Source organism: Pteropus vampyrus, unplaced genomic scaffold (assembly GCF_000151845.1).
Source record: "Pteropus vampyrus isolate Shadow unplaced genomic scaffold, Pvam_2.0 Scaffold53, whole genome shotgun sequence".
NCBI lineage: Eukaryota > Metazoa > Chordata > Mammalia > Chiroptera > Pteropodidae > Pteropus > Pteropus vampyrus.
Window position 1 is genome coordinate 295,079 of NW_011888834.1, and position 10,167 is coordinate 305,245.

The following is a 10,167-nucleotide window of genomic DNA, read 5'->3' on the forward strand; positions in this document are numbered from 1 at the left end:
CCTTCATATGGTTGATTCTCTGTGAATTTATCTTGGTTGTTTATTTGTTTACTTCATTGTGGTTTTTCTACTCTACCGCAATATAAGCTCTATAGAAACAGAACTTTGTGTTTCTGTTCTCCATCTACTCGCGGTATGTAAAACAGTGCATAGAGCTTAGTGTGCATCAAGTAGATATCACTGAATGAATGAATGAATGAAATACCTGTTAAATGGCTAACACATCCTAAGCTGTGTTAAAAAATGTAAGTTTCCCCAAACACTCGAATATTTCCACTCTTTTTTGTATTAACCAGACAACTTCTATGATACTGTATTTGAGTCTAAGTACATTTTAAGAGGACTTGGATTCTACCTTAAGTGTAATGGGAGAAGTATACAAAACTGCACATATTGGAGTGGTTGTAAGGAAGATGGAATAGACATAGTTTTCTCCAGGAGCTAGAACTATGAATAAGCAGAGGTACCAGGGATGTGATATAAGGTACCATCAGACTTAGGATACTCCAAATGAAATACATTTGCTCTTCAAGCAGAAAATTAGTTGATCACTGAAATGGGTGAGGCTGATAGCCACCTATTAAGGATCTTGTACACAGAATTTCTGCATAAGTGGGAAGTTGGACCAAAAGAGCTTTAAATCTCTTTGAACTGTGTTTCTACCCAACAATACTACGTAATGGTCTTTGCAGTTAAGTTTATACCAAGTGAAAAACACTCATGGTATTACTTTCCTGAATTGTAAAGGGTCATTATGATTTTCATTCGCTATTTTGCTTTTTCCTAATTTTTGTTCATGTCCAGTTTCTCTTATTTTTTATTATTGGGAGTATTTTGATAGGAGAGTTTCCAGACTGTGTGGCCCTACTTCGTTGCTACCTCATCTTACAGCAAGCTAGGTGCCTACTTTCAGTTTCTGGCAAGGACCTTTTTAAACAAGTCGCAATGGCCACCTAATTTTGGATCAATCCAGGGCTTATTTTATTCAAATTTTGTGCCAAAGAGCTGACAAAATGTTAGTTGATTAGTGGTCTGCTCTCTTCTTTCCGTCCACAGGGATGGAGGTGGGAGATTTTCTTGGTAAGAAGAATGTTTCAAGTGTAGGTTTTAAGTAAATTTTATCATCTTTATCTGACGGCCACTAAAGCATTACCATAAAATTGATCTTTTTTGTTGTCTACTCTTCCTACATCTTATCAGTGAGAAAATTTCATAAATTTAGAGGAGTCACACGAGCAGACATCTAGGGTTTATGGGGGAATGTGCCGCCTTTTGTAAAACTGAGTCAGAAAATTGGATCTTTCTAGCCTAGGATGTTTTGTTTTTCCCATTCCTTTTTCTCTGATCCACTTCTACTGCCCAAAGTCAAGTTCTTATAACATCTTACATGTGCTAATGTAGTTTGATTTTTTCTCATAACTAGTCTCCAGCCTTCAGTGTCTGTCCTTGTCAGTTAACCCTAATTACCATGTTGGTGTAATCTAACACATACTTCTGATCAGGTCACTCCTCACCTCAAAACCTTCAGCTTCCTTATCCAAAGGCTTGAAGTCCAGACCTCCAGACAGACATTCCAGGCCTTTCACAATCAGATCTCGATTCACCAGCAATCCTGATCGAGTTACAGTCTTCTCCAGATGCCACCCTTACTTTTTGCTTACTCTATTTTCTTTTTATCTTCATCTGTAAGTCTTCTTGGGAGGGAGTAGGGGAGAGTACAACGGGGATGGATAGACTAGAATCCTGCAAATGGAAGAAAATTAAAATCAGGGATGATGGGCATTTTCGGGTAAAGATACAAGAAAGGGACTTGAATGAATTTCAGAGAAATATGTTTTTCATATTTAGCCTAGTATAAAAACATAAAGAATAGATTTCTAAATTTAATTGTATGCATACAGAAGTTTGTAATCGTCGATTCAGATTCAGTGAAACAATGAATAAGTTTTTATATGATAATCATAGCGCCTAAGAAAAGCAGGCCTTTCTGTAGTTTTCAGTAGTTCATTGGGACATAGTAAGTGCTTATGACTTGCTGATTGATTTGAACTGTTTGGGGCGGGGTGGGTGGAGCGGGGTTCAGTCAGAATCTAAAAATGTCCATTCATCCCAGGACTTTACCCTGGACAATTTTTCTTTCTTGTGTTTTAAAATATCACACGCCAGGCCCCAGGGTTGTTGGGTCGCTGGGTCGCTCTGTCTCCCGGTATCATTTCACACACAGTGCAACAGAGTAGTGATGATCTCTGCTTTCCATTACCTTGCTTCATCTTATTACAATTTGTGGTGAGTGATTCATGAAGAAGGCTGAACGCCAAACAATTCTGTGTTTTTTGTCATTGCTGTAAAACATTCGAAACTTTAAAAAACAAAACCAAAAACTAAGCAGAATAACACTATTGAGACAGCTGTCCACACGCAGAGATGGACACACACACAAAACACAACTTGATGAATAGAAAGCCAGAAAGGATAGAAATGGCAATCTCTGATAAAACTTTGTCTTTTAAGAGGCTACTCATTTTTCGAGGTTTCCAAGACAAACTGCTAGTGTCTTTTTTCATTAAGTAGCCTCTTGTCTACTTAAGCATTTTACAGTAGAGAGAAGAGGCTGAGCCATCCCCAAAGTAATTTTCAATTGTAAGCTTCCCTGTATCCATCTCTATTGAGGTTCTTCACTATAACATGGAAACAAAAAGTAAATAAAGGGGAAACTAGCCCTTCTTTAAAGTCCCCTCATTTAATTTAGATGTAGTCAATCAACTCTGCTGTATTTCAGCTTAGCTGTGACAAAGACAACATTATATTTTAATGATGTTTTAACCTGCATGTAAAAAAACTAAAACAAACATGAAATACTTTTCTATTCTTCCCTGTCCCACTATCTAAAGATACTAGCTTTACTTTTTTTTTTAATTTTTTTTTTTTCGAAATCACTTTACCTTAATTTAGTGCTCTGCTATAGTCAAAAACAGTCCTTTCTCCCAATAGAAGAGAAATTTGTGAGGAAAGTTAATTTTCTTAAAGCTCTTAAACAGGATATTTACTGAGTAAATTTTTAAATTTAATTTAATTTTAAATTTAAATTACATTTAATATAGTAAATTTCAAGACTATTGATAACTCTACCTTCAATTTTTCATACATTTATTGAATAGTCATCTTGTTTCAAGGAGCCAAAGATGGTGACATAACTGCCTTTAAGGAGCTCGCAATCATGTTTGGGGAACAAACATGTAGAGGAAAAGCAGTCACCATTCCACGTTATAAAGATTGTAATAGATTTATCCATGAGATTGAATGAGAAGTAACAACGGAAACTCTGCTTGAGGGGGTCAGGGAAGAAGAAGGTTTCATGAAAAAGGAGACACTTCAGCCCAGCCTTGAAAGCTTTTTAAGAGTTTGGGAAGATGTTCCACAGAGAGGAAAACAGTATAATTAGTCCAACAAATTATAATCAGTTCCCTATGAGCTCAGCATAGAACTTAGGGTTGAAAGCTGTATGACGCATCTTGTGTGTCATTTTAAGAGGTTTGCATTTTGTGTTGGTGACAGGAGACCTTCCATGGATGTTAATATGAAGTAATATGAACAGGTTTGTGTTTGAGAAGATAATCTTGAGGTGGGTTCAGAATGGAATAGGGGAGAGCTGGCCTAAAAGTCTGGGTAACTAAGTGGGGAAATATTGCAAAATTCTGTAGGAGAGAGGACAGAGTCCTCATTAAATGCAGTAACAATGGAGATATAGAGGTGAGCACAGACGGAGCACAGTCAGGATCAGAATTAGCAGTGTCACATGGGAAGGAGGAAGAGCAACTCACAGGTGTTCTAGATGCCACATACAAAGTTTTAAAAAGCATCAGCAGGATCCTAGATAATATTTATTGAGGGCTTACTCTGTCCCAGACACCATGAACTTCCTTTCAAATCCTGCAACAATCTTATAAGACAGATACCATTATTATCCCAATACTGGAAAATAAATGAAGTTTAAACTACCTTGGGGAGATTATTGAAACATATCTATAATTCCAGTAACCTCAAACTAGAATCATTCTTTTCAAAAAATTATGAAGCTTATTATTTATTTTCTTCACATCCACATGAGGCAGGCATCAAATATGAAATCCACTTTATTTTAATAAATAGGTAAGTTGACAGATCTGGAAAATAATGATGGCAGCTCAGGAATGAAACTCTGGGTGTTATCATGCCCATGCAGGAGGGCTTTTTCTGGCTCTCCTAGAATTACTATTACTAGAAAAGATATTATCTCTAGTTTGTATTCCACATTTCTGCAGAAGAGATTCTAGAGGAAAAAAAAAAGTAAAACTCGGGCTCTTATTACAAGTGAAAGAAATTATAAGGACAACAAGATATCTTACAGAACTGCATCGAGTGGAAAAACAACTGGTCCCTGGACCTCCAAAAGCATCAGCATTGCCGTTTCTTGTTATTTATTTGAATTTTCTCTTCGTGGACTTCAATTCCCCCCACATCCCAAAGATGTGCAAGTCACGTTAACTGGCATGTCCACATTGTCCCAGTCTGAGTGAGTGTGAGTGTGGCGTGTATGCACCCAGCAATGGAAGGGCATCCTGCCCAAGGAGGGTGCCCGCCTCATGCCCTAAGCTGCCAGGATAGGATCCAGCCGCCCATGACCCTGAACCATAGTAATAAAGTTGGAAAATCATGATTTTACTCGTTTTTATTAATCTTTCTTAAATGCATGTGCAGCACACATTTATGTCAATGTTTAGTATTAAAAGTGTTTCAGGTATTTATTTAGAAGTTTGATAATGTTTTCGTGATTAGAGATATTTTAGAAATTTAACTCTTGTTTACATCAACTAGCCTACGGTAAAGTTGGTTTTTTTATCCATTGTTTTGCTTGAAGTTGCAGTCTCCAAGAACCTTTTCAATGGTGTTAAGTGAGGACTGACTGTAATAAAGTATTAATATGATGTGCTTGACCATCTCTATATTTCATTTTAAACCTTACAAGACAATCGTGTTACTCAAAGAAGAACTGGTATTGCCACCTCAGTGTGTTAAAATTGCTATTGACCTGATTTGGAGCCCACATGAAAGACCTGAGACAGTGGACGTTAGGTCGATACTGTTCCTGCCAGTGACACCAGGCTCAAGGCATTGTTTAATATTTCCATCTGATCTGAATAAACGGAATTTGCCACATGAGACTTTAGCTAACATTCTCACCACTTAATTGGTTTTGTACTTTTTTTTATATTTGAGATTTAAGTTACATCTATTAGAGCTTTATATCTTTTATGACTTTGTTTGATTCGAATATCATGCTAATGACTACATTCTGGCTTCTGTATACAGAGTAAAATACACAGCCACTAATTGCTCCCACACTTCTACCTTTGTATCTACATTCATGGGATGTTAAAAGATATTGACTTTTATTCTAAAACTTTTAAAAAGAATCCAGTTGACCTCTCCCCTTGGATATGAGTCAAGTAACACGTTTTCCTCGTTGCTACTGGCAGCCATTTTGTGAATGTGATGAAAGCCAACCTGGGGATGAAGCCAGAATACAGAAGAGGGCATAGCCAAGAGAATCACAGAAAACGGGGAGACTGCCTTAATCAAAACATGTCTGGACTTTTCAGATATGTGAGCCAATAAATCTGGTTTATTATTTATTCTAATTTGAGTCGAAGGTCTGTTATTTGCAACAAAAAATCCCAACTAATATATAAAGCATCCGGGAAGGTGGACTTATCCAGGAAATGAATATAAGAACATAGTGAAGGTTAAATTGATCATTACTTTTTATTTTCATTCACTGTAGCATTTCATGGATTCAAGAATATTGGATGGAAAAACCAGAAAGATAATTAGAACTAAGCATGCTTTGATATTGTATATATGTAGTCGTCAATCAAGTGCTTTTTTATAAATGTTTGATGTCAACTTTGAAAGTCCTGTTAAAAAACTATGCCCAGAAAGGAAATTGAACCATTTGGGGGTTGTTTAGTCTAAAATTTTCTCTCTACTAAGGAGCTGCCTTATTACACAAAATATCCAACATTAGGTATACTCATAAGATAAGGCTTTGAAAGATCTTAATAATCAAAATTATAATCTTAGATGGGCAAGGACAGAACAATCATTTATTCTTAAACAAATGAGCAGGCATTAGTTTAGCAGATTAACTCCAGCAGAGACATAACCCTCAGAAAATGGAATACGAACTTTATTAGGTGGAGAAAAGGCGTGGGAGAAAGAGTTCTAGACCACGAAAACCTCCAGAAGAAGGCAGATCTGAGTGGAGATCGTAAGAACGGCTTAGGGTGAGGAAAAAGGAGTAAAGTAATAAACGTTATTCAGAAACTAACCCCACTCATTTTAATTTCCTCCAGAGCCAGTCGATGTAGGGAATGTTGATAAAACACATCCTAATGTTTGGGCTACTTATTTATGAGTATGAACGCTGACACCAACAATTGACGAAGAACATAACCTAGAGCTAGAAGAGAGTTCAAGCCAGAAACTTGTCATAAACAAACTGAATAGGTGCCACATTTTAAACCTCGTCATTTGCCTTCCTAATCCCTTTCCCTACCCTCCTCCCTCTCTCTTATCCTGCCGGTCGATGGGTTTCTTGGCAATCTATCCTTACAAGATATTTGCATGATCTCTCTGCTGCATTTTCCATCCAAACTGGAAATGAATCAGCTTTGTGAAAAATTTCTAATTGTCTCACTGCAAGAAAGCAGTGACTAACTATTAGAATTGCATCCAGATATAACTAAAGTTGGTTCAGCTCTTATTTAATAAACTTTGCATTTCTAAAAGAAATGGGGTCCTTTTTTTCCCTTCCATTCTGCTATCTATGAACTACATCTTTACCTTTTTTTCTAAGATATTGAATAAAAAGTTATTTGATTTGAGGGAGGTTTCCAAATATTTGAAAGGAAAAAAAAAGCTTTAGAAAATCACCTTGGGAAAAATATTTTTTCCCTAAAAAAATAAAAATCTTAAAAATATGTTTTAAATTTTTTTTTCTAACAGAGAAGGAGAGAGAAAGAGAGAAGATATTATATTAAGATGTAAAACTGCCACTTGACCATTTGGTTTTGAGTTAACATTTTATAAAAATGTATAATATCAACAAAACTCTTTAGTGTGCAATATTAAGAAAAACTAATGCCATGTACGATCATTTTGAAGTGAAAAATTCTGATCTGTTTATCTGGTTCTGATCTACTCTCAGGTAAAAAAAACAAAAAAAGCAAAAAAACAACACCTTTCAAGCCTCATTTGAACCATGGTACTGTGGGGGTTTACAATGAGCCATCCCAAGATGTGTCTCAGTAATATGAGGATTATTCTCAAATAAAGGCAACAGTAGGCTCAAGAGAAAATACTGTTGCTCTGCCCCCTTGTCTATCTAGAAGAATTGGAAGGAGGAGCCTTGCCCTAAATAAGAGATTAACAGAGAGAATCTTTTTCGTCATACCTATATGGCAGGAGGACTACCAATTATTAAACATATGCTCTCCTTGCGATGATCTTCTGAAGACCCGAGTACCTGACCTCATCCCTACCCCAGAATGTCATGTATATCCAATTTCCCTTTCTGTCTCAGAACCTCTCATGTGTGTGGGATCTCTGACTCTTGAGTATGTAGGGTTCTTGTGCACAAACAAAATTAAATTTGACTTTTCTATTGTTAATATGTGTCTTGATTTGATTATCCAGCCAGTCAAAAGAACCAGAGGAGAAAAAAAAAAGAGAGGTTTTTTTTCCCCCATTCCCATAGTACCGATATACCAGTAGATCAATATCAAATATTCCTAGTTTTGAGATTCTAACCTTTTGTTTTTATTTTGTTTAATCAGGAAATTTGAAAATTACATTATTTATTTTAGGCTTCTAAGTTTCACATAAGCTCATTTGCCAGCAACCTGTCTTCCTTCATAGGGTTCTGGCAGAAGTAGACCAAGCCTGGTGAAATATTAAAATTTATCAAATCACAGGATATGCAATGTCTTAATTTTTCTCATTACTCCCTATCCCACACATCCACTCCTACCCTAGAAATCAATAACGTAATCCAGAAAGGAAACTTAGAGTCACTATATCAAATGGAGTGTAATGGAGAATCCTAGACTCAGAAGACAGATCAATTTAAATTTGTTTATAAACCTCTAAAAAAAACATTTAGAAGCATAATGCCAAAAAATTAAAATTAAGTAAGTCTACTTGCGCACCATTCTCAATTGCCCTCATGACCAGCTGATAATTATATTTCATTCTTACAGCTGAATCTGAATCCTATTTCTGGAAAATATGTGAAGTACTTATCAGAAAGAACTTTAAAAAATGGCATGGGGCAAACTCAGGAACTTATTTTTTAATTCCTTCTGAAGGGTTCTCCTCAAAGACAGAAGCTTTGTCTAAATGATAGCTTAGGAATATGGCTATATTTGCTAACAGTCTTTTTTTTAAGTTGCTTGGGATGACATTGGTTAATAACATTATATAAGTTTCAGGTGTGCATCTTTATAATACATCATCTGTCCATTCCATTGTGTGTTCACCACCCAAAGTCTAGTTAAAATCTTAAAGAAATAAATTCTCAGTATATTTTCTAATCTTCCATGTACTAGCATATTTCCAAGAGGAAAAACAACCAAAACAAAACTACAGAAGTCACCAGATTCTATGTGGAAAAAATACTGAATATATTTATATTTTATAAAACCAATATTTTCAACATTAAAGGATTCACCACAATTTATTGTTGTTACCTTTCTAGCTACACAAGCATCTGTAAACAACTTCTAAATCTAAAAAAAAAATTATAAATAGTTTATGTGGCTCAGCTGCAAGCTTTAGATTTTGAATGTAAGTATAAGAGAAACAAAGTAGACACACGATTTTTTATTTTCCTACTTTGGATGGCCTACGGACCTACCTTCTTCTATTTCTCTCCTGCCTCTCCCACACGTTTTTAGGGAAATGGACCAAAACATTCATTAAACATTGGGGAAAATCAAGCTCCAGAGGAAATATTTTGAGATCATAGCAGTGGGTTTTATTTTCTTATTCTAGTAATAATAATGATAATATCTTGAGTTTAAAAGTCTTTTTTTTTAAAGCATTTCTGCATATTGTTTTTGTTTTTATTGTTAATAGATTACCCAATGTTCCCGTGACATACTTAAAGCCTAGACTAGAGGTAAGGCTAGAACCTAAGTCTCCCACTAACATCTAATGTTCATTCCACTAGATTACATATTGGCCAATTCATAAGGTACCGACCTCAGCAACAGAGTTCAAAGGCCTCTGAATAACAGCAGAAGGTTGCACCAATTAAGGTTACTTTCCCTCTGAGAGTGATTTGTTTCTTCGTAATAGGGATAATTTTGATTTTGAAAATCAGATCCTTGCTTTTCCTTTCCATAATTATCACCTAAGGAAAGAACTGTGTGACCTGTTGCCTGTTGGTCTAACTATATATACTATATATACTATATATACTTTTTTAAAAAGATAAAGTCAAGAGGCTTTAAAAATACTAAACTTCATACTAGAAAGAAAAGTTTTAATTTTTAGGGGTTATGGAGTTTTATGTAAGTATAAATCAAATTTACTCCAAATAGTATGTGTCTAGATGTTGACAAATGTCTGCCTTACATAAACCTTTCTGGTTAACTTGCTTATTCATACTGTTTCTTTTTTCTTTTAGTTTTAACTTTAAATATGGTTTTTTGTGATATTTTGTAGCAAAGACTCTAGGACATAAGCTATTTGTAAATATATTGAATTTAAGATTACCTCAGGGGCTAGAGCTACATATAATTTAGACTGTAGTAAATCATATAAACATTTCAGTCTTTGTTTAAAAGAAATCATTTTTATTATATGCCTTTTTTTTTTTCTGGGCAAAGTGCCTTTACCTGCCCTGTTTTCTTCTGTTTTATCAGTCTTCTTTATTTATATAACAGTTTCCTTTTAACTTATAACCTACAGTTGACTTGACAGGAATCTGTTTCTTTCTGAATCAGAAAAAAAATTATCAGTTGTTGTTGTTGTTGTTGTTGTTGTTGTTGTTGTTGTTCTTCTTCTTCTTCTTCTTCTTCTTCTTCTTCTTCTTCTTCTTCTTCTTCTTCTTCTTCTTCTTCTTCT